The 24,004-nt window shown below is 42.8% G+C and overlaps 1 long non-coding RNA gene across 15 annotated transcripts in view; it reads left to right on the forward strand.

The window, feature by feature from the left end:
• Positions 1–24,004, forward strand: part of LOC137223755 (uncharacterized) — a 241,897-nt gene that overhangs the window by 107,917 nt on the left and 109,976 nt on the right. For 13 of the 15 annotated variants that reach the window (XR_010943044.1, XR_010943036.1, XR_010943040.1 and 10 more), the window contains 2 exons: positions 578–646; positions 8,203–10,928. This is a non-coding gene — a long non-coding RNA (uncharacterized lncRNA). Of the gene's footprint in view, positions 1–577; positions 647–8,202; positions 10,929–24,004 lie in introns of those variants that run through there. The other 2 variants (XR_010943037.1, XR_010943051.1) reach the window with 2 other exon arrangements.

Below are 24,004 nucleotides of genomic sequence, written 5' to 3' on the forward strand. Positions count from 1 at the left end.
TGGCTGATATCAGAGATGGCCAAAGGGATGTGATGTGGGCCACCAAAAGTGTTTGTTTCCACACTCTTACAATGCCCAGCCTCTCTTGTAGCTCAGTTGTGATTATGTGATCCTTGAGTCTGTATGGAAGATATCTGACAAACCCAGAACCATGTTCTTTTTTTTTTTTTTTTTTTTTGGCTGCACTGCATAGCTTGTGGGATCTTAGTTCCCTGACCAGGAGTTGAACCCAGGCCCCTTGCAGTGGAAGCATGGAGTCCTAACCGCTGGACCAAGAGGGAATTCCCAGAACCATACTCTTTCTACTCATGTCCACTTCACCAGGGAGGCAACAACCTCCAGGCAAGTGCGGGGTGGACATAGAAGGGAATTGTTTCCCAGCTTCAGGCAACAGCTTCAGTAGGGCGATTGTGAGGATTAGGTGGTATTTTTCTGTCCTTTTCCCTCTGAGGAGCTATATCTAACAACAGATAGATATGTCCATAGAACCACTCACCTCCTTGTAAATGTACACATAAGCATAGGATTTGTTTTAAAGTCCTGGGTTTGAATCTCATTGCTTTGGTTTAAATCACAGGTCCATCCCTGTGGCCAAGGTGTGGAAAATTCTGATGGCCAGTCCTGGATCATGTGACATATATATGAGGTGAGCATTGTCTACACCCCGTAAAGGTAAAGGACAGTGGTAACTCAGGGTTAATTACTTTAAGAAAAGGACAAAAAAATGCTGGATAGCAAAAACAAAAGCTATCTATAACATACGCTTCTTTTTTTTTTTTAACTCTTTATTGAGGTATAAGTTAAAGACAGTGAAATGTACCAATCTTAAGTGTATAGCTGGATAACTTTTTACATATACTCTTGGGTAATCACCACCCAAATCAATATTTAGATATTTTCAGAACCCTCAGATTTTCCCTTGTGTCCCTTCCCAGTCATAACTCTGCAAAGATAACTCTGTAAAAAGGGTGTAGACACCATAGATTATCTTGCCTGTGCTTGAACTTCACATAAGTGGAATCATACAGTATATGTTCTTTTGTGTTTGTCTTCTTTCAACTCAATATTATGTCTATGAGATTCATCCATGTCATTATGTATAGCAGTAGTTTATTTTTTTCATTGCTGTGTAATATTCTATTGTATAAAATACTATCCAATCTACTATTTTTTTAAATAAATTTATTTATTTGTTTTTGGCTGTGTTGGGTCTTCGTTGCAGTGCACAGGCTTCTCATTGTGGTGGCTTCTCTCGTTGTGGAGCACAGGCTCTAGGCGCATGGGCTTCAGTAGTTGTGGCATGTGGACTCAGTAGTTGTGGCTCACGGGCTCTAGAGCACAGGCTCAGTAGTTGTGGTGCACAAGCTTAGTTGCTCCGCGGCATGTAGGATCTTCCCGGACCAAGGATTGAAACCCGTGTCCCCTGCATTGGCAGATGGATTCTCAACCACTGTGCCACCAGGGAAGCCCCTATCCAATCTACTATTGATGGACATTTGAATTGTTTCCAGTTTTTGGCTATCGTGGATAAAGCTGGCATGAACATGCTTGTACATGTCTTTTGGTGGACATAAGCACTTGTTTCTCTTGGGTGTTTACCCAAGAATGGAGTTACTGGGTCAAAGTATATATAAATATTTAGCTTTAATAGGTATTGCCAAACAGTTTTCACTCCTCCCTGCAGCGTATGAGAGTTTCAGTTGCTACACAGTCTTGCCAGCTCTGGGTTTTGCCAGTCCTTCTAATTACCTACTCATTTTGATTTGTCAAATACCCTTCTATTATACAAAGAGATACAGATATTCACTAGTGGACTAAAACTCCCAGGCATGGGAAAGTTTCCATAGATCAACAGTTAGAGGTTGGGCTTCCCTGGTGGTGCAGTGGTTAAGAATCCGCCTGCCAATGCAGTAGACATGGGTTCGATCCCTGGTCCGGGAAGATCCCACATGCCGCAGAGCAAGTAAGCCCGTACGCCACAACTACTGAGCCTGTGCCCTAGAGCCTTCGAACCACAGCTACTGAAGCCTGCGCGCCTAGAGCCCGTGCTCCGCAACAACAGAAGCCACCGCAATGAGAACCCGTGCACAGCAACGAAGACCCAACGCAGCCATAAATAAATTAATTAATTAATTAAAAAAAAAATAGAGGTTGAACTTAAGTGCTTGGTCCTGACCCTAAGGGCAATAGGAACTCAGAAATGGGAGAGGTCAGCATGGACATGGCGTTAGGTGATAGATACAGCCTGAAATCATGCAGGGGGACGTGTAAGGTAAAAAGGAAAGAGGGACAAGGACAGTGCCATGGAGAACACTAGGCTTTAAGGGGTATGTGAACAAAAGTCGCCCCAGGGAAGAAGACAGAGGAGCAGTTAAAAAGATAGAATAAAGCCAGAAGAAATTTATACTGTGTGAGGGCCATTTCTCCTTGTTCATAATGTATCCAGACCTCATAGAAGTGTCTGGCTCATAGCTGTTGCCTGAATGAATAAACAATTGAATGGAGTGGTGTCATAAAGATAAGGAGGCATTTCTAGAAGAGTACACACTCCAGTGCTGCAAAGAGGTCAATGATGCAAGATGAGAACTAAGTGTTCCCAGGCTGATAGGCACTTGAACAGGAAGCCCTAGGATAGCCTCAGCCACTTCATCCTGAAGGGCTCTGCCTGAGTTGCTCTCCTCCCCACATAGATGAGGGTATGCTCTCCCCAGTGTGACAATAGGATGCTCCTTCAATGGTGACTCTCACCCTCAAGGCCTCCCCAACTTCCACCCTCATATCCTAGAGCTGGGTCTCTGGGTTCCCAAGTTCCTCCTTTGGTACATTGCTGAATTAGTTATCTATTGCTATGTATCAAAATACTCTAAAATGTAATGGTTTAGAACAACACACATTAATTATCTCACAGTTTCTGGGGTTAGGAATCTGGACATGGGATCTCTGCCTGAGTCTCCCAAAAGGCTGAAATCAAGTTTCAACTGAGGCCGGATCCATTTCCAGCTCACTCAGTGGTTGTTGGCAGTCCCTCACCGGCTGTTGGACTGATGGTCTCAATTCTTTACAGGCTGTTTGGCCCCAGGCTTCCCCCAGTTCTTTGCCATGAGGGCCTCCCCACCAAGGCAGCTTTAGCATCATCACAGCCAGCAAGAGAAAGAGCCTGCTAGCAAGACCAGAATCACAACCTTTTGTAACCTAACCACGAAAATGATATCCTACCATCATTGTCATATTCTGTGAGTTATACACAAGTCACCAGGTCCAGCCCACTCTCAATGGGAAATGGATTACACAAGGGTGTGAAAACCCAGAGGTGGGGATCTTTGGGTTTCATTTTAGAAATCCGCCTATTACAACTGCCTAGAACCTCCATTCCTTCCCAAAAGTTAGGATCTGTTTTACTGAGAATAATTCTTCTCTGACGGTCATCTACGCCATCTTGGTTGAACCAAGGCAGAAAAATCTCATGACCTCAAATTTTCCTGTACTACTAATAGCTAATGCTTATGTAGGGCTAACTACATGTTGGGCTTTACATGAGCTTTACAAATATCAACTCATTTAATCCTCACAACAGCTCTCTGAAGTAGATACTCTTGTTAACTCATTTTGCAGACAAAGCAACTGAGTCACAGAGAATGAAGTATCTTGCCAAAGGTCACACAGCTATTAAGTGGTAGCAATGGGATTTGAGATCCAAGAGTTTGGTCCCAGAATTCCTGCTGTTAAGCTGGAATACAATATTGTCTAGTCTAAGCATGGTATGACATAAAACCAAAACTTTAAAATCATAAAACATTAAAAGCTGTGAGCAGCCAAAACCGAAATTGCAACATTTAATTAGTATTAAAAGAGATTCAATCCATACCATACAACAACATATTTTCTATCTTGGAGCCTTTCATTTATCAAGACTCCCCCTGCAAATGTTCCCTGAAGCCCAGCCCAAAGTATTTTTCTTTTTTTTTTTTCCTACTTCTCTCTTAGGTCCGTATTATATGGGTTGACTTGATCTTCTGGCTTCATTCTTTAGTATCTAGTCGATACAGTCCTTGATGTGATTTTTACAGAGAGAAGGGTAACCCTGAACTGGAGCAAGCCATCAGAATTTTATCCCTTTTCCTAACTGTCCAGTCTGGTTTCTCTCTCCCTATTTCTGTATCACAAGAAAAACAGGATCAGTAGACGGAATTCTTCTTAGAGAGTAGAGGAGGGGAAGAAGCTAAGCAGTAAAAAAAAAAGCTCTCTTTAGTTGGTGGAGGGTGTGGAGGGGAGAAAGGACAGTAGGTTAAGAACACGTAAGCTAATAATCTGGTCGTTGTCACATTCCAAGAGATACATGACTGTTGTGCTATGTTTTTATTATCACAGATGAGGGTGCCAAGCCTCATCCTGTGATGTGGGGCTGTCCAAGCAGAACTGAGAACCTGGGGAGGGGCGGGGAAGCTTCCTTCTCACAGCTCGCTCCTCTAGCTCTTTCCTCTGAGGCCGGGCTAAAGCACATGGAACACCAAGGAGAATAAGAGATGCTTCCAGCTCTCCAAGCCCCTCTCCCAACCTACAGACCCGGGGTCCACACTTTGCTTCCAAGCCTGGGGTCTTTTCACCGGAAGATAGTGAGAGTTGATTTGGGAAAGATGAAGCATCCAAACTTCATTTTCTCTCCAAGTAAAACAAGGGAACTGACTTAAATCCTATCGTAGTTACCTCAACAAAGCCTCTCCAATAGGCCCCTCTTGCCCATTCCTGCTGCCCACACCCTCGTTCGTAATTTCTTCCCAGATCCACTTCAGCTGCTCCCTAAGTCATCCCCCACTTCCTGCCGTGCTCCACCTCAATCCCTTTCACATAACACTGCTAGTTTAATTTTCCCCATTACCAGTCTGATCACATGACTTCCCTGCTCAAAATCTCTCAGTTGCTCTCCATTCCCTATAAATCTTCATCTGAACCTCAAGGCCCTCAAAGCCCTCTTTCTAGACTTATTCTTCTACGTGTATTATATGATCCACCTAAAATAGATGACTCACTGATTGCCAAGCACGCTATACTTTGTTCCTCTCATTCCCCCTGCCTCTAATCTACTTTCCTCCCCTACCCCATGGTACCAAATGCAAAGACCATCTGGAAGGGTACCTCTCTTGAGAAACATAGCCAGATAATTAGAGCTGAATGTAATTTCTGCCTTCTTTCATTTCCCATATTGTTCATTTGATCATCTTTATGGCATTTTTCTCATAGTAGCATATCTATATGCTACCCATTTATTAGAAAGTATATGCTTTGAGAGAAGAGGTGTTTTCTTGCTAATCTTCAAATTTCCAACAGTGCCCAATGAAGAGCCTTAAATGTTAAACATTCAATAAATAGTAGAAGTTTGAACTGAAATGAAGTTTGCAGGGCTGATATCTCTCCTGTCCTAATTTATTATCCAATTTATCATTTTACATCTTTCACTAGAATAAACAAAACACATTCCTTTGAAGAGGGAGGGCATGAGGGAGAGCACAGTAGAGGCCCTTGACCTGGGTCATATACATTCCATAGCATGAATTTCATCAAACTCCATGAGCATTTAGTCTCGGTGTTACCTAGTGGACAACGCCTTTAACTAGCCTGACCTCATGCTTTGTGACCCTGTCACCCATCAATGTGGGAGTGTGGCATGTCAAACAGGAAAAGCATCTATATCAAATCAAGTCTGCAAGCATCCATTCAGTACGTACTAAGACCAGCACTCTGTTAAGTGCTGGGGAGAGAGGGATGAACAAGAAAGACATGGTATGGGACCCTCCGGAGTATAATTCCAGCTACCATGTACTGATAGCTTACTCTACTAGGCCCTGGACTTGCATTGTCTCACTTAATCCTCACAGCAATTCTTAGCATCACCCTCATTTATAGATGGGAAAATGGAGGCTTAAAGAGGTCAAGTATTGTGCCCTGGGTTAGCAGGTAGTGGAGCTAGGATGTAAACCTCGGGCTTATGACTTAGGTGCATTCTTAGAAGCACTAACTCTGCTTCCTCAGCATGCTTTTGTTAGGCCCCAACTAGATTCTTTCTTCATTCTTTGAGTCTTGCGATGTGGCTTTGGGTGAAGTAATGTATAATATAAACAGTCTTGTCTTCCTTCGCCTCTGGAGCTTCCACATGTTCATAGAGCAATCTTGCTCTGGATTTCTGACATTCCTTCACCTACAGTGCTCAGATTGAGAGAGCCCATGGACAGAGGCAGTGTCTGCTCATATATCTTAAAGGTATCCCTCCCACCTTTCTCTGCCCTGATACTCCTGACTATGTATTTTATCCTTTTCTATTGTATAGGTTTTTGCAAATCTTCTCAAATCCTTTGTGGAACAGGTAATGTATAAGTAAATCAAATATGCCTTATGCCTATTGGCTGCTCAGTATGTCACGTGAATGTAGACTCATTGATGCTTGACACGTGAAGGAGCCTTAGAGCAGCGGTCCCCAACCTTTTCGGGCACCAGTTGCATGGAAGACAATTTTTCCACAGCCAGGGGTGGGGAAGGGGGGGTGGTTCAGGCAGTAATGCAAACGATAGGGAGCCATGGGGAGCCGCAGATGAAGCTTCGCTCACTTGCCTGCCATCACCTCCTAACAGGTACCGGTCTGTGGCGGCCCGAGGTGTTGGCGACCCCTGCCTTAGAGAACGTCTTATCCAGTTTTCATTTTGTTCCATAGAGACACTCTTGGGGTTACTGGACTCCTCGCCCCCACTGCTTTGGAGCACTCCACTCTAAATGTCTTTTGCATATAGAGCATCCTGGAACATTTCTTCTGAAAAATGGATTCTCTGACTAATAAAAGTTCAATGTTTTATTGGCACCCTTGTGCATTGCTGATGGGAATGTAAAATGGTGCAGCCACTATGGAAAACAATTTGGTGGTTCCTCAAGGAATTAAACATAGAATTATCGTATGATCCAGCAATTCCATTTCTGGGTACATAGCCAAAAGAAGTGAAAGAAGGGACTCAAACAAATACTTGCACACCCATGTTCAAAGTAACATTATTCACAATAGGCAAAAGGCGGAAGCAAACCAATCAATGGATAAATGGGTAAACAAAATGTGGTATATACATACGATGGAATAGTGTTCAGACTTAAAATTCTGCCGCATGCTACAACATGTGAACCTTGAACATAGATAAACCTTAAAGACATTATGGTGAGTGAAATAAGTCAGTCACAAAAGAACAAATACTGTATGATTCCACTTATATGAGGTACCTAGAATAGGCAAATTCATAGAGACAGAAAGTAGAATGGTGAGTGTCAGGGTAGGGGAGAGGGAGGAATGAGGAGTTTCTGTTTAACAGGTATGAAATTTCAATTGGGAAGATGAAAAAGTTCTAGAGATGGATGGTGATGGTTGCACAACAATGTGATTATATTTAATGCCACTGAACTATATACACTTCAAAATGATGAAAGTGATAAATTTTATGTTACATATATTTTACCATGTTTTTTTAAAAGTTCAAATTCTAAGTCAGACAGAAAAAGACAAATACTGTATGTGGAAGCTAAAAACAAAAAAAACTAGTGAATATAGCAAAAAAGAAGCAGACTCACAGATATAGAAAACAAACTAGTGGTTACCAGTGGGGAGAGGGAATGGGATGGGGGAGGGGATAAGACAGGGGTGGGGAGTAAGAGGTACAAACTACTAGGTATAAAATAAGCTACAAGGATATATATAGTACAACACAGGTAATATAGCCAATATTTTATAATAACTATAAATGGAGTATAATCTTTAAAAATTGTGAATCACTATGTTATACACCTGAAACGTCTATAATATTGTAAATCGACTATACCTCAATAAAAAAAAAAGTTCAATTTCTCATTTAATAGAAGAAGAACCCACGTTTCAAGGTGAAGTGGCTTGTTCAAGGTCACTCAGCAAAGCGAGGAGCACAGTTGAGAGCAGCAGAACCCAGGGCTGCTGGCCATCAGGCCAAGGCTCTCCCTGTTGTAACATACTCCCTCCTCTCCGGGAGGAGGGGTCCAAAGGAGACCCCAGGAAAACTCTGGAGATCATCACCCTCTAGAGCCAGGAAGTGTTTCCACAGCAGCCCTTCTCCCTTGCCCGTGGCCTTGTTATCTTCATTCTACTCTCCTCTCCCTTTTCACCCTGAACTGAATGTTCTTTTTTTTTTTTCTGCTGCACAGCTCGTGGGATCTAATTCCCCACCAGGGATGGAACCTGCCGCCCCTGCAGTGGGAGCGCGGAGTCTTAACCACCACACTGCCAGGCAAGTCCCTGAACTGAATGTTTTTGATGGTCAATGCAAGTAAGGTCCTCACGGCAAGGCCCTGGAGAAACAAACACAGATGGAATGGCTCCAGTGAAAATGTATGTGTCGATGGGAGTTTTCCTGTTTTTTCCAACTCTCTTGGCTCTTGTTGGGATTTCTTTCAAAGTGGACTTTCCAGCCCCAGGTTGGCTCCCAAGTTAAGAGTTTTATTTTTCCATGTGCATCTCTCCTGAGCTTGCTGGTCGTCTCCTGTGGACGCTCCTGGCTGCCACGCTCCGGCGGCTCAGTTGAGCTTGAGCAGTGCCTGCATTTCTAGAGAAGCGTGCCCTGGCAAGCTCTGAGGGCACATCCTGTCTGACTGGGAGAGGGCACACCCTTGAGAAACAGGTTGTTTCACCCACTGAGAAAACATCTGCTCCCTTAGAGTGCTCAGTGTACCAGGGGAGAGACCTCAGAGAGACCCGAGTCAAGACTTTGTTTGGTCTTTGGATGGATGAAAGGCTTAGCCCAGGGCAGGAAGGCAACAAAACATGTTGAGAGTTTGAAAACCACTCTGAGAGCTAAGATGAACCTTCTACCAATACAGCAGCTAGTGCCCTGAAGGGAAACAATTCTTTCAGTCTTTGCTCACCAAATATGTGTTGAGCACCTCCCACGGGCTGGGTACTGTCTTAGGAGCTGGTATATGCTGGTGAATGAGAGAAATAATTCCTCTGCCTTCATGGAGTCTACGGTCTAGTGGAGGAAGCAGAAGCTAAGTAAGGAAACAACTAAATAAATAAGAACGTTATAAACTAAGACGTACTAGGGAGGAAACAGTGAGATTGATGGCAGGTAAAAGTGGCAGGAGCAGAGGTTATGCTGCTACTTTACATGAGATGGTTAGAGGAGGCCACACTGAGAAAGCGACCGTAAGCTGAGACCTGAAACATAAGAAGAAGCTGAATCTGTGAAAAGCCAGAGGAGCAGCATATGCAAAGGCTACAAGAAAGGAAGGGGGTGGCATGTGTGAGGACCAGAAGGGTCACCAGTGTGGCTGGAGGACGGGGAGTGGAAGAGAGATAAGAGACCAGGACATGCAAGTCCTGCTGGGCTACAGTAAGGAGTCTGGCTTTTATTCTAAGGGAAGTAAGGAAGCCTTTGAAGGTTTAAACATAGATGGATATCCACACATGTCAGGTCTATAGTCCTCCGCTCTACCAGCTGAGCTCTCAAAGGGTGCATGGAAGGTTTTAAACATAGATGGAATTGGTTGTGAACAGACCTCACCTCCTTGGCTCAGACCTCCTTATCCTGACCATTTAACTCTCCAAATTACTGGGCTCCGGTTTTGTTTTTTTTAATATAAATTTATTTATTTTATTTTTGGTGGCGTTGGGTCTTCGTTGCTGTGCGCGGGTTTTCTCTAGTTGTGGTGAGCGGGGGCTACTCTTCGTTGAGGTGCGCGGGCTTCTCATTGCGGTGGCTTCTCTTGTTGCGGAGCATGGGCTCTAGGCATGCAGGCTTCAGTAGTTGTGGCGCATGGGCTCAGTAGTTGTGGCTTAGTTGCTCCACGGCATGTGGGATCTTCCCGGACCAGGGCTCGAACCCGTGTCCCCTGCATTGGCAGGCGGATTGTTAACCACTGCACCACCAGGAAAGCCCTGGGCCCCAGTTTTAAATAAGCCCTTCTCTGCCCTCATACTAAAGGGTAGAAACTGGGCTGTCAGAAATTCCAGAGACCCATGAGATTCCTGAAAGGCCTGGGCCATGTTGAATCAACTTTCCTAAGTTTCCATCCCTTTGTCTGCTTTTAAGGTGTTGGAATTCAGCATTAAAAGCCTCCTCTTGTCTGAGGCCTGACAAAGCAGAAGAGAAGCACAGAGCATATCACTGATCTCACTACATCTGAAATAAAGATCAAGCCAGCTGCTCTTTAAATTCAAAGTGCAGATTTCCTTTCCTGCCTCCTCTCGTTTAACAACTAAAATTAAGCAACAGGCATTGAACTGGTGAATGACACATTCATCAAAAATCTACCTGGGCGTATTTTCATTATTTATTTACCAAAGCTACAATTAACCCTAATTAAGGCTCATCCATCTTCTCCCCATTGCCCCACCCCACCCACAGAGAAAAACCCAACCCTCTCCCCACCTGTTACCCAGAAAAATAGAAACTGCTTTATGAGGGCATGTGGACCCAGAGCCCTCTTACAGAGTCATCATCTGTGTTTTGTTCCATATACTGGCCTGGACCGTGGAGCATGGAAAACAGGTTGACATCTGTAAGAAATGTAGGGAAAGTGTCTGTCCCAGCTGGAAAGGTGGGATTCTGGCCCGTTTTCCTTCCTACTGACGGATTGTCTTTCTTTGGCCCCTTAAAGGATTCCTGGCTCCTGCTTGACTTCTTTCTTTTCTTTCATTTGTCTCATGAATATTTATTGAGCAGTTAATATATGTCATGCAAAAATGTCTTGTATGAGTCTTCTCTCTAATGATACAGTAGAAAGCCATGAATTCTGAAGTTAAAAGACCTCACTGTTGGGCTTCCCTGGTGGCTCAGTGGTTGAGAGTCCACCTGCCGATGCAGGGGACACGGGTTCGTGCCCCGGTCCAGGAAGATCCCACATGCCATGGAACGGCTGGGCCCGTGAGCCACGGCCGCTGAGCCTGCGCGTCTGGAGCCTGTGCTCCGCAACGGGAGAGGCCACAACAGTGAGAGGCCTGCGTACAAAAAAAAAGAAGACCTCACTCTTGAGTCTAGGAGGTTTCACTTGCTGGAGCAAAACATTTTACTTCCCAAAGTTTTGGTATCAGCTCTGGCAACCTAAAGGCTGCTCTGAGGATCAACTATAGTGATGAGTATGAAAGCTCTGTAAGTTATAAAGTACTGCAAAATAACAGTTGGTTTTTGAGGATATTGCATTTGTTTTAAGATGGATCTCCTCAGGGTCACTTACAACCTCTAGCCAGGGGAAGCTCATGGAGGTTAAGCTTCACTTGTACATGCCCCATCCAAGGCCCATTGAGCAGCCCTAACAATGTATTCCAATGGTCTCACGTCTTTATAAAGTTTGGGAAATAAGGATATTTTAACAGCAACGGTTTAAGACGACTGTGTCTTTCCTCTCCGACTTTCTCATCATCAGTCTTCTCCTACTGAACAGTGATGTGTGGCAGTAGGCATTTTTGGTAACTGGCTAAAGAGAAGTTGAGTTGAGGATACATGAAGTTTGGACTGACTGGCATATATATCTGTGATTTGTAGTCACTTCCAGGTTTGGTCATGTTATCACAGGCCTCCTGGTATAGAAATGGCTTCTAAGAATACTCCTGACCCTCCCATGCCAACTCATCGGGCACCATAACATAAAAGTGCAGAGCCAAGGGCAAAATAGTGGTATGAACATGTCCCAAGGTACCCAACACCAGAAATAGATGTAAGTAATGGAGGAGAAATAAGGTTTGGAAAGTAGGGGACCAAAAGCTAGTCTTCAGGAAGTTCTTCCAATCATTAGATGTGTACAGTTGTAAGTGGAAGGCTCAGTTCTCATTGAAACTTACTTAAAAGTTTGCTACTTCAGAAATATACTTGATGGTACAATGTACACAATTATTAATGCATCATATATTGTTTCTTTTTTGATGGAAATCTTGCAAAATAGAATTGATCACAATTCCTAGGTTTATAGGGCATGTACCTGTAGCAGTATTGTCAATGACAAGCACATCTGTGTATGAAGACTCATGTTTTATGCATCAGATCAAATCAGATTACCTCTTAGCCTACCGGGTGCTTCTTGTGCTGACAAAGTCTATCAGTTGATGAAAACAAACACAACATTACCATAGACACAGGAAAATGGCCTGAAGAAGCAAGGGTTCCTGTATCAAAAGTCCCATACACATTCCATTAATAAGTCAATGTAAGTAATATAAAAATAATTTGATTACATAATTATGGAGATCAATACAAGAAGCAATTTTAAATTGCTCTTCTATATACCTTAATTTCAGATTAATTTTGTGTATTTTTTGACAATTACTATGATTTCTCTCCTCATTCTAAATAAATATTTATTTTGTGTTCTTGATACATAGTTAATTTTGTATTCATAATTTTGTATTAGTTTTTTTTTAAAGAAGGCTCCCAAATTGTATAAGCTTCAGGCACATAAAAGCCTGGATCTACCCTGCCTGACCAGTGCAAAATGTGGTTACTCCACCATGCCATAAACACGAGTCCAGTATCCTTTCCCTACTCACTGCTCCCCCTTCACCAAGAGCTCCAAGCCCAGCCATACACATTGCTGATCCTAGGACCTTCCACCCAGGACCAGAAGCAGAGCATCCCAGAGTCTGCTAATGAAAAGATTCTCATTAGCGAGCTCCTGAAAGTAAGGGTTAGGGTAGAGTGCCAAGAGAGGCTAAGGAAGGAAGAAATCTGCAGAGGTTACCAAGGCAAATGCCTCTCAGATAAAAGCCATACAGAGCCATCTCACAGTAAAGATATTAAAAGATTGTTTACACATCTCACCCTGCACTATTTCAAGCAATGCTAGCCATAGGGAAATATTTCTGTGGTGTAGAATGCTAGTTGTCTGCCAAAATCCATCTCCCCCTCTTCCATAGACATAGATTTTAGGCCAAGCATAGGGACACTTGTGTAGAGATTCCACTTCCCAGCCTCCTTTGCAGCTGGCTGTAGCCCTGTGGCTAAGTTCACCAGTGGAACATGAGCAGGAGAGATGTGTGTAACTCATACCTGGTTTTCTTTTTTAAAAAAATTGCTTCCCTGGACTTTCTCCTCTCCCCTCCCTGCCAGCTGGCAAGTGACAGGTCTCACGTTTAAACATGTGGATGAGAACAATGCACTGAGCCAGAAGTTCCCAAACTTTCCAGTTCATAGCATCCCCCTAGTGTCTCAGTAATTTTATCATGGTGCTCCTGGGGCAAAAGAAAGAATAGTTCTGTATTTTAAGTAGTTTTGTCCAAACAACCTAACAAGTACTTATGTCCTAACCACTTAGTGTCAAGAACTGTAAAGAGTCTGAGGTTTTATCCTATTTGTAAACTAACAAGTTAGCCAGCCACAATTTCATGGGTGTTGGCAGAAGACAGGAGACTCTTGGGTCAGAGATAATGGAATGCATTACTCATGGCAAGAGCAATAGTCAGCGTGTCAGCACTGGCTTTGGTTTCCTGAGCCCCAGTTCCTATGGGGCTCTGTGAAGAGGGTGGTGTGACACCTGCATAGGCAGCAGGTAGCGTTACAGGAGAGGTGACCGGAGTCTCTCGTTACCAAGCTTTGGCAACCTGAATCTTTTGTAACGGGTAGTAAGCCTGCCTGATCTTTGCCCTAGAGGGAAACGTTATTTCTTTTTTTAAAAAAATTTTTATTTATTTATTTTTGGCTGTGTTGGGTCTTCGTTTTTGGGCGTGGGCTTTCTCTAGTTGCGGCGAGCAGGGGCCACTCTTCATCGCGGTGCGCGGGCCTCTCACTGTTGTGGTCTCTCTTGTTGCGGAGCACAGGCTCCAGACGCACAGGCTCAGTAGTTGTGGCTCACGGGCCTAGTTGCTCCGCGGCATGTGGGATCTTCCTAGACCAGGGCTCGAACCCGTGTCCCCTGCATTGGCAGGCAGATTCTCAACCACTGCACCGCCAGGGAAGCCCAAGAGAAACATTATTTCTATTATACTAGACAGTAAGTAGACCCACTCACCCTTTGTTCCAGAGACAGTCACTATCTCTGTCTTCCAAGCCTATTAGTTATACAAGCATCCTTAAAAAGATAGCCTGGATCAATGGCAGTCAATGCTTTTGCTTACAACATATGCAAAACAATGAGAGATCCATGGAGAATTGTCTCCCAACATTTAGTAGACGTTTGTAACAAATAATATGCATAAATTGAAAGAAAAAAATTTTACTTTAAACAACTGCAGTCACTTGATGATGGAATGTGTATACCTATGGGGCACTGCACAACTCCTCAAACCTTGGAATCAGATTGGACACCACTACCCCATTCCCTGTTCCACAATGATTTTCTTAGAGGACTTGCTTTTTATCACGGCAACCACCAAAAACCTAGATTCAGAAATATGTCATCAAAAGGAAAGCAGTGCTATCTGATGTTGAAACTGTGAAGAACCTCAAGCTAGTAGTTTATGTGGTGTGTATCAGATGTTGAGGATTACTGTGTTTTCCTCAAAAATCTGACACGTCCCGTGGTGCTCCTGTGAGCTCACTGAGGCTCTTTGGGCCAACTTGGGAACTGTAGCCCTAAGCAGTGGTGGAAGAAGCATTGATTCTAAATGATCACACAGAGTAGTGCTGTCTTGGTAGCCTAGAGTAAATGGTTGTTATATCAGAGAGAAATAAACTTCTATCCTCTTCCAGTCAGATCTGTGGATGTTTTTGTTGCAGTAGCATAGTCTCTATCCTAACTAGTACAATCTCCTAATAAATTCGGCTGCGTCTCATAATGTAGTATTTGATGACATGTCCTTACATTGTGAAAACAGTAGTCACTATGTGTTTCTTTTGTCTTTCCAACCTCAGTCATCACCTCAGTCCACACTTATTGAGCCTCTGCTATGCCCTGGCAGTGGGTTAAATCAAATCCATGTCCACTTCTATGTTCCTCAGTCCCCTCAGCTGCAGGCCAGCTGCTCTTGATCATTCAGCCACATCTAAGCAAGTCCCCTCCCCATTTAGCATATAGGGTCTGGAAGTTGCACTGATGCTTTACTCCCAGGAGTAGGTGGTGTGCCTTCATTGCTGGCTGGGCTTGGACCTGGAACTCAATGAGGAGAACTTGGGTGATCTGAACTGAAACACGTGCATCAGTCCTTTTTGGCCAGTCTGGTTAGAACTAAGAACCTTTGGACCGAAAGCCAATCTGACACATCCAGCAAGACAGAGAATGTGTCCAGAAAGAAGCAGGCAGGCAGCAAGATAGAAGGTACTTGTTTTCACTACCAGTGCTGAGCTGGCCTGAACTGCTGCTGGGGTAGTGAGCACTGTGTGTGTCTGTGCAAAAGGGAAGCAGGAAGGAGAACAGACTCTTGGCCTGTCAGTGATTGAAGGGAGAGAAGAGCCCAAGAGCTGGCCTTGGGTAGCATTGGGATAAGCAGGCCCTATGTCCACTCACTATTTTGCAACTTGGGGCACACACACACACACACACACACACACACACACACACACACACACACACACACACTGAGCTAGGAATGGGCCCTGATACCCTCCAGTTCTGCAGCATGGAGAGAAGAGAATGCTGAAAGAGTTTCAGTCTTCCCACACCCAAAATGAGTGACGTGTTTTTTGTTTTTTGTTTTTTTTATGAGTGACGTTTTAATGTACATTGATTGCTAGTAAATTTGATCCAATAAGAGTCCTAGAGGGACTTCCCTGGTGGCACAATGGTTAAGAATCTGCCTGCCAATGCAGGGGACACGGGTTCGATCCCTGGGCCGGGAAGATCCCACATGCCGCGGAGCAATTAAGCCCCTGCACCACAACTACTGAAGCCTGCATGCCACAACTACTGAAGACTGTGCGCCTAGAGCCCGTGCTCCGCAACAAGAGAAGCCACCACAATGAGAAGCCCGTGCACCACAACGAAGAGTAGCCCCCCTCACTGCAACTAAAGAAAGCCCATGCGCAGCTATGAAAACCCAACACAGCCAAAAAAAAATTTTTTGAAGTCCTAGAATTTGAACAATCCATACCAACTTTCTTCTTCTTTTTTTCTTCCTTTTCTTCTTCTTTTTTTTTTTTTTGCGGTACGCGGGCCTCTCACTGTTGTGGCCTCTCCCGTTGCAGAGCACAGGCTTCGGACATGCAGGCTCAGCAGCCATGGCTCATGGGCCCAGTCGCTCCGCAGCATGTGGGATCTTCCCGGACTGGGGCGCGAACCCATGTCCCCTACATCGGCAGGCGGACTCTCAACCACTGCGCCACCAGGGAAGCCCCCAACTTTCTTCCTGATGGCAGCACAGGGAAGAGGAGAAAGTTGATGGAGGGGGTGCTTTGCCTCTCTTAAAGCATATTCTGTGTAATACTCATGGACTTATTATAGTAGGAAGAGTCCATTTACCTAAGGATCTCAGAAGGGTTGAAATAAAGCAAGATTTTAGGTAAACTTTGAATAAATGAGAAAATTTGTCTTTGATTTCTGGTTTCAAAATCCACTGTTATATGTTATCATTTTTTAACTTGTAGATTGGCTTAAACTACTGTTTTATTGGAAATACTATTATTTTATTGAAAGATAAATATACAACCAATAAAAAGAATCAAGCAGTACAACTCTTAGCCAATAAGACAGGTGAAAAGTGACATCTTGTTTGGTTTTGGCCTCATTGGGTTTTCATTGCTGCACGCCAGCTTTCTCTAGTTGTGAGGACCGGGGGCTACTCTTCATTGTAGTTCACAAGCTTCTCATTGCAGTGGCTTGGGCTTCTCATTGCCATGGCTTCTCTTGTTGCAGAGCATGGGCACGCGGGCTCAGAAATTGTGGCTCGCAGGCTGCAGGGCACAGGCTCAGTAGTTGTGGGGCACGGGCTTAGTTGCTCCGTGGCATATGGGATCTTCCCCAACCAGGGGTCAAACCCGTGTCCCCTGCACTGGCAGGTGGATTCTTAACCACTGCACCACCAGGGAAGTCATGTGATATCTTGTTTTTATTTGCACTACTTTAATGATGAATGAAGTTGAGCAACTCTTCCAATGTTTAAAAGCTTTTTCTGTGAACTGCCTCTTCACATCCTTCATCCATTTCTTTTCTTTTTATGCTATTGGTATTTTTCTTATTGTTTTGTAACAGTCCTTTGTATATAAAGGAAATTAGCATTTTGTCTGTCATAACTGTTTTTAGTATTTTTCTGGGATCTTTTACTTTGTTTAAGGTATTTTTTCCATGCAGAATTTTTTTTTTTGCCCGTGCCACATGACATGTGGGATCTTAGTCCTGTGACCAGGGATTGAACCCATGGTCCCTGCAGTGGAAGCATGGAGTCTTAACCACTGGACCACCAGGGAAATCTCCACCATGCAGAAATATTTGATAATTTAATGTTCTTTTTTATGAATTCAAGGTAACATGTCTTTTTCCATTCTGGGATTTTAAATAATTTTTCCAGTGTCTTCTTCTAATAATTTATAGGCTAAACTCTTTAGGTTTGCATCTGTTCTCCATTTGGAATTTGTTTCAGTGTATAGAATTAACTGGAGACTTAGCTTTGCTTTTCTTCAGGTGGCCAGCCAGTTGCCCCAGCACCATTTACTTAAAAATCCTTGTTTCTTATGATTTGAAATGCTACCTTTATCATAGCCTAAATTTTCACAGTTTTGGGTTGATTTCAGAGTTCCCTTTCCTGAGGCATTCGTTTGACTGTCTAGTCAGAGTCCAGTACCAACCTACTTTAATTAGATAGCACCTATATTAAATTAAAAATACATATTATTTATCAGATGTGCAAAGATAATAATAGCTTACATTTATTAACACTTGCACTGAACCCTGTGCAATTGCTGATTTTTTTTTTTACCGTTTATTAATTTCAAATGGCTCAACCTGAGATATTCAGGTTCATTGCTAAGCACTTTACAAAAATTAATTCACTGAATCTGTACAACAACCCAAAAGTACATATTATTACACTCCTTGTATTATAGATTATGTAACTGAGGCACAGAGATATTAAGTAATTTGCTCAAGGTCACACAGCTAGAAAGTAGCAGAGCCGTGATTCTAATTTAGGTACTCTGAAGCCATAGCTTATGCTCTTAACTACCATACTTTACAGACTCTGTAAAGAAAAAAAAAACAGGGAGGGAAGCTGTCAATGTGCAGTGTAGGCAGAGATGTAAGAAAAACACACTCATTAAATATATAAATTGTTACCAGTTTTCTAAAAAATAATTTTTCAATATGCATCAACATTTAAAATACACCTACCTTTGACAGCAGTTCAACTCCTAAGAATTTACCATAATGATCTAAGAGTTCAGAAACACAGAGGAGTGTCTATTGGGATGTTCACACTTTACCACAGTGCTCTGCTTCTTGATCTCTTCCCCAACAAGGGTTAGGAGCCCCTCAATTTGTGAACGTCATGATTTTGCCCTAAATTGGCCCCGGTCTTGTCTCTATGAATGTTAAATATGCATGTTTAACATGAATGTTTAAACGATATGTAACGGATAATCTCATGCTGTCATTAGAGCGAGAAACTGCCTCCCCAACAGACCAAATCACAAACCATTTTTCTACGAACTGGAAAGAGAAAAAGTATTTGACCTGAGGGCTTATCTTTATGTGTAAAAGACATAGGAGATGAGATGCACTTGGTTAATTTTAATCAAGCTGTTATAATGCATGATATCAAAAAACTTTTTTAAACACATGTATTGTTAATGAATTTGAAGAGCAAGTACTTGAAGAGCAAGTGACAACTAAATAAAATGTGAACATTTTATTCCACAATAATTCTTTGCACTTAAAGCATAAGCTCACTATTAAATTACTCAGTTGTTTCCCACATGGACATCAAAGGATTAGAATATGTTATCAATGTTACCTGGGAAAATTATACTTACATTCTTGCTGAAATGTTTATGACTCAACTACAGATGAAGAATTTTTACTTTTCTTCATTAGCTGGAGGTAGCTTAAATAAATTTCTCTATTCCTAGTTTTTCAATGGCAAAAGCTGGAAAACCATTAGACTTGGCAGGCAGAGCAAATGGCCTTGGGATTGGTCCAGGATAATGGTTCAGTCGTGGGGTCAGAAGGACTAACTGGTGCTTCTGGCTCTGCACCACTCCCTGCAGCCCCTCATCCCCCAGGTCATGGGGGTCATTCAACCTGCTTCTCTGCCCTCACAGTCCCATCCTGTGGGGCATTTGGTGGTTTACGGAATCTGGTTTCTCTATAAAGCAAATACATTTATTATTATAAGTCAATATATTTTTTGAAGATAAGTTTTTTGGGTTTTTTTGTGTGTGGTGCGCGGGCCTCTCACTGTTGTGGCCTCTCCCGTTGCGGAGCAAAGGCTCAGGACGCGCAGGCTTAGCGGCCATGGCTCACGGGCGCAGCCGCTCTGCAGCACGTGGGATCTTGCCGGACCAGGGCACGAACCCGTGTCCCCTGCATCGGCAGGCGGACTCTCAACCACTGCGCCACCAGGGAAGCCCCAAGATAAGATATTTTTAAAACATAATTTTTTCATTAGAAAATATTTTACTAATGTACTGAGATCCTATGAAATTAGTCCCTGTTTTGTTAGAAGCACATATTACTTTTAAATATAGGTTGTTGCTAAATGTCTATCTTAGGGCACAAGTAAAAAAAAAAGTTGTTATTTACATAATGGAATACTACTACACAAAGAAAGAATAAGGGCACTCAAAATATGGATACAAAAATTTCTCTGAGATATATTGTAAAACAAAACAAAAGCAAGTTGCAAAAATAGTATGTATAACAATGGAATATTAATTAAGCACCAGTGAGAATGACTAAATTACAACTACATCTGTCAATATGGAAGAATCTCACAAACATAATGTTGAGAGAAAGAATCCAGGCACAATCTTACTGAATAATTCCATTTATGTAAGGTATACATAGACTGCAAAAGTAATGCATGCTGTTAAAAGTCAAGGTTGCCCTATTTATATAAATATAGCAAAAGTATACTGTTAAAAATGAGAATAGTGGACTCTTGAGGGATGTAGTGACTGGAAGGGACATTGAGGGGGCCAAGGGGTTCAGGTAATGATGTTTCTTGATCTCAGTACTGGTAACATAAATATGTCCAGTGTATGAAAATTAATTGAGGTGTGCATTCCTTTTTGGTTTTTTTTTTGTTTTTGGCCGCACTGCACAGCTTGTGGAATCTTAGCTCCCCGACCAGGGATTGAACCCGGGCCCCAAGCAGTAAAAGCACCGAGTCCTAACCACTGGACCACAAGGGAATTCCCTGCATTATTCTTTATGTTATTCTTCAGTTAAAAGGTTTTTAAATTTTAAACTGTGCATAGGTTGCCACCATTTGTGCAGAAAACATCTCTGGAAGTATAATAAGAAACAAACTGCCCCTCTGTTTCCTGTGAATAAGCAAACTGTGTAGTACGGAGAGAGACTGGATGACTGGAGGATAGAAACAAGAGGAAATTTTCATGTTTACACCCGTTTATACTTTTTGACTTTTGAATCATTTGAGTGTATTACCTATTCAAAAAAGTAACTTTTTTCTGATAGTTTTTTATTTTTTTCCAATAGCTTTTTTTTTTAATTAATAAATGTATTTATTTATTTTTGGCTGTGTTGGGTCTTCGTTGCCGTGCGCGGGCTTCTCATTCTGGTGGCTTCTCTTGTTGTGGAGCACGGGCTCTAGGTGTGTGGGCTTCAGTAGCTGGGCTCAGTATTTGTGGCTCACGGGCTCTAGAGCGCAGGCTCAGTGGTTGTGGCGCAGGGGCTTAGTTGCTCCGCGGCATGTGGGATCTTCCCGGACCAGGGCTCGAACCCGTGTCCCCTGCATTGGCAGGCAGATTCTTAACCACTGTGCCATGAGGGAAGCCCCCTGATAGCTTTTTAAAAATTATTTTAAGAGTAAATTTACACTGACCAGGGACTTCCCTGGTGGCCCAGTGGGTAAGACTCCATGCTCCCAATGCAGGGGGCCTGGGTTCGATCCCTGGTCAAGGAACTAGATCCTGCATGCCACAACTAAGAAGTCTGCATACTGCAGCTAAGACCCAGGGCATCCAAAATAAATATTAAAAAAAAATTTTACACTGGGCATGCTGCTCAATATAATCATGTTGTTTTAATTTTTTATTGAAGTATAGTTGATTTACAATGATGTGTTAGTTTCAGTGTATAGCATAGTGATTCAGTGAATATATATATATTCTTTTTCAGATTCTTTTCCATTATAGGTTTTTATAAGGTATTGAATATAGTTCCCTGTGCTATACAGTAGGACCTTGTTATTTATTTTACATATAGTAGTGTATCTGTTAATTCCAAGTTCCTAATTTATCCCTTGCCTCCCACTTTCCCATTTGGTAACCAAAAGTTTGTTTTCTATGTCCGTGAGTCTCTTTCTGTTTTGTAAATAAGTTCATTTGTATCATTTTTTTAGATTCCACGTATAAGTGATATCATATAGTATTTGTCTTTCTCTTTCTGACTTACTTCACTTAGTATGATAATCTCTACTTGCATCCATGTTGCTGCAAATGGCATTATTTCAGGTTTTTTTATGGCTGCGTTGTATTCCATTGTATATATGTACCACATCTTCTTCATCCATTCATCTGTTGATGGACATTTAGGTTGTTTCCATGTCTTGGCTATTGTGAATAGTGCTCCTATGAACATAGTGGTGCATGTATCTTTTTGAATTAGAGTTTTGTCTGGATATATGCCTGGAGTGAGATTGTTGGATCATATGGTAATTCTATTTTTAGTTTTCTGAGGAACCTCCATACTGTTTTTCATAGTGGCTGCACCAACTTACATTTCCCCCAACAGTATAGGAGGGTTCCCTTTTCTCCACATTCTCTCCAGCATTTGTTACTTGTAGAGTTTTTAATAATGCCCATTCTTAACAGTGTGAGATGGTACCTCATTGTAGTTTTGATTTGCATTTCTCTAGTAATTAGCGATGTTGAGCAGTTTTTCATGTGCTTATTGGCCATCTGTATGTCTTCTTCAGCGAAATGTCAATTTAGGTCTTCTGTCCTTTTTTTTTTTTTTGCGGTACGCAGGCCTCTCACTGTTGTGGCCTCTCCCGTTGCGGAGCACAGGCTCCGGATGCACAGGCTCAGCGGCCACGGCTCACGGACCTAGCCGCTCCGCGGCATGTGGGATCTTCCTGGACCGGGGCACGAACCCGTGTCCCCTGCATCGGCAGGCGGACTCTCAACCACTGCGCCACCAGGAAAGCCCCTTCTGCCCATTTTTTGATTGGGTAGTTTGTTTTTTTGTTGTTGAGTTGTATGAGCTGTTTGTATATTATGGAAATTAAGCCCTTGTAGGTCCCATCGTTTGCAAATTTTTTTTTTCCAATCCGTAAGTTGTCTTTTCATTTTGTTGATGGTTTCCTTTGCTGTGCAAAAGCTTATAAATTTGATTAGGTCCCATTTGTTTACTTTTGCTTTTATTTCATTTGCCTCAGGGGACTGACCTAAGAAAACATTGCTGGTGAATTCCCTGGAGGTCCAGTGGTTAGGACTCGGCTGGGGCCTGGTTTCAGTCCCTGGTTGGGGATCTAAGATCTCACAAGCAGTACACTGCGGCCAAAAGAAACCCAAAACAAAACAAAACAACAACAAAAAAGGGACTTCTCTGATGGTGCAGCGGTTAAGAATCCACCTGCCAACGCAGGGGACACAGGTTCAAGCCCTGGTCCAGGAAGATCCCACATGCCTCAGAACAACTAAGCCCATGTGCCACAACTACTGAACCTGTACTCTAGATCCTGCAAGCCACAACTACTGAACCCTCCTGATGCAAGTACTGAAGCCCACATGCCTAGAGCCCGTGCTCCGCAACAAGAGAAGCCACTGCAATGAGAAGCCCATGCACTACAATGAAGAGTAGCCCCCGCTTGCCACAACTACAGAAAGCCCGCACACAGCAACAAAGACCCAACACAGCCAAATAAATAAATAAATCTTTTTTAAAAAAAACAGAAAACAAAAAAGACCATTGCTACAATTTATGTCATGAAATGTTTTGCTATGTTCTCTTCTAGGAGTTTTATGGTGTCATGTCTTATATTTAAGTCTTTAAGCCATTTTGACTTTATCTTTGTGTACGGTGTGAGGGAGTGTTCTATCTTCATTGGCTTAGAACCAGTGAAGTGCTATGGCTGTTCAGCTTTCCCACCACCACTTGCTGAAGAGACTGTCTTTTCTCCATTGTATATTCTTGCCTCCTTTGTTGAAGATTAATTGACCGTAGGTGTGCGGGTTATTTCTGGGCTCTCTATTCTGTTCCACTGATCCAATCATATTATTTTATTTTATTTTTTATTTTTATTTATTTATTTATTTATTTGTGGTACGCGGGCCTCTCACTGTTGCGGCCTCTCCCGTTGCAGAGCACAGGCTCCGGAGGCACAGGCTCAGCGGCCATGGCTCACGGGCCCAGCCGCTCCGTGGCATGTGGGATCTTCCCGGACCGGGGCGCGAACCCGTGTCCCCTGCATCGGCAGGCAGACTCTCAACCACTGCGCCACTGGGGAAGCCCTAAATACAATCTTTTATTTAGGAATTTTCTACAGGAATTTATTCCTGTACAAAATTTATTAGGAATTTTGTAAACTGTGGCTTTTGTAAACTGTAATTTATTAGGAATTTTGTAAACTGTGGCTCAGGGTACCTTTCCTTAAAAATTGCTACACTCTGAGATAACTGGTTCTCCAGATAAAGAATATATTACAGTACAAATTGTCAACAGAAGAAAGATTTTCAGAGTTTTCCATCTTGTTGAAGTCTGAGGAGGAGAATGTTTTAGGCAATGAAGACCATTTCAAGAAACTGAAGGGCAATTGGAATACAGTTTGTAATGGAATTTCATCTTATGTCCTCTAAAAAGATCAGCTTGTCCTGCTCTCTTTGTGCATTTTAATCTGCTAGGCACCCTGGCAGACAAGCTCTCTACACTGTGTGTATGCAGGCCTGTGGACCCATGTTATTTCCAATTT

This window comes from Pseudorca crassidens, chromosome 4 (assembly GCF_039906515.1).
Source record: "Pseudorca crassidens isolate mPseCra1 chromosome 4, mPseCra1.hap1, whole genome shotgun sequence".
Classification (NCBI taxonomy): domain Eukaryota; kingdom Metazoa; phylum Chordata; class Mammalia; order Artiodactyla; family Delphinidae; genus Pseudorca; species Pseudorca crassidens.